We start from the raw sequence: 1816 nt of genomic DNA on the forward strand, positions 1-1816 counted from the left end.
ATATTTAAATATGTTTGATATTTTATAAATCTAATTTGATTGTCAAAGAAAAGATGTCATTTGGGCTCACAAAAATCAACCCCTATGCATCCAAAATCAACCCCTATGCATATGTTAGCTAAGATGTCTCCATCATATAGTTATGACTAAAATTTATTTTTATGATATTGGTTTTCAGTTGCTGGAAAATCTTCTGGTTATTTTTTCAAGATACTTCATTTATTTTAGTAGAGGTTATTTTAAATGTTTGATTTAATGATAAAGGATAAATATGTAATTTTTATGTGGATTTACTTTTATGGTATTTAATGATGTTCACATGTGTTCATAAAAAATTGAGTTCATAATTATAAGGTATTCATAAGGATGTGTTTATATATGTTCATAGGTCTTTATAAGAATGGGTTTATGATCATAAGACGTTCATAAGATTGTCTTCATAACCATATGATATTCAATAAGATTTTTCATAGATGTTCTAGAATGTTCACCAATGTTTATTTTTATTCAAACTTTCATTTATTACAAATATGCCATGATTTAATCCATAGATTTCAAGGATTAAGGGTTAAGGTTGGATTTGGTTTACATAATTAACATCAATAATTGAGTTAACAAAAGAATCAAACCCTATATATATTATTTAGGGATAAGATCTTTTATTAACCAATCATATGGTATTAAGTTGGTAAACTTATTGGACCAATAATAATAATTCTTTAGTAGAGGTTACTTCAAATGTTTGATTTAATGATGAAGGGCAAATAGGTAATTTTTATGTGGAAGTTACTTTTATGGTATTTAATGAAATGTTACAAATTTTTATGTGTAAGTTACATTTATGATATTTAATGATGTTCATAGGTGTTCATAAAATATGTTCATAACATAAGGTATTCATAAGAATGTGCTCATAGGTGTTCATAAGAATGTGTGCATAACCATAAGACGTTCATAAGATTGTGTTCATAACCATGTAGTGTTCATAGGTGTTCAATAAAATTTAATGAACATAGTCCATATTAATGAACATAATCATATTGTCTATAAGTAAACTCATGTTCATATAGAGGGATATACCCATGTGTATACTAATGTCTATAATAATGGAGATTTTTCTATTAATGATAATAGATTAATGTCCATATGAATATTAATAGGCAGTTACAAACTTTATGAAAAAAATTTCAATAATACCTTTGTTCATTTATGTTCATTTTAGATGATAATGTATTATACTATTAATTATTTCAAAATTGTCGTCATAATTGTCATCCATTGATTCACAAGATGAATGGTTATGATGAGTTTACAAGGTTAATACCATAAATTGGTTAACAAAAGAACTTACTCAATATATATACGGTTGGGTTCACATGAGACCAACTTGTTTTCGTGAGACTATTTTTTTACACTTGAAACTTCACAGCAAAATACTATGAAGGTAACCTTCACAGTGTTTTTGCTATGAAGGTTCGATTTTTTTTTAATCTTCACAACATTTTGCTGTGAAATTTCAAGTGTAAAAAAGTGGTCTCACATGAACCCAACCGTATATATATATATACATATACATATACATATATATATATACATATATATATATACATATACATATACATATATATATATATATATATACATATACATATATAGGGGTAAGATCAAATGTTAACCAAAGTTTTTGTGTTAACTTTGTTAACCGATCTTGGCCATTCAATCTTTCAATAAACGGTTGTGATTAATCATGATAAAAACTTATTTTTTTAAATTTAAAATTGCATAAAGATAAGTGAACAATGTTGAAAAGGGTATT

Source organism: Cynara cardunculus, assembly GCF_001531365.2.
Source record: "Cynara cardunculus var. scolymus isolate 2C chromosome LG 16, CcrdV1, whole genome shotgun sequence".
In the NCBI taxonomy this organism is placed as follows: domain Eukaryota; kingdom Viridiplantae; phylum Streptophyta; class Magnoliopsida; order Asterales; family Asteraceae; genus Cynara; species Cynara cardunculus.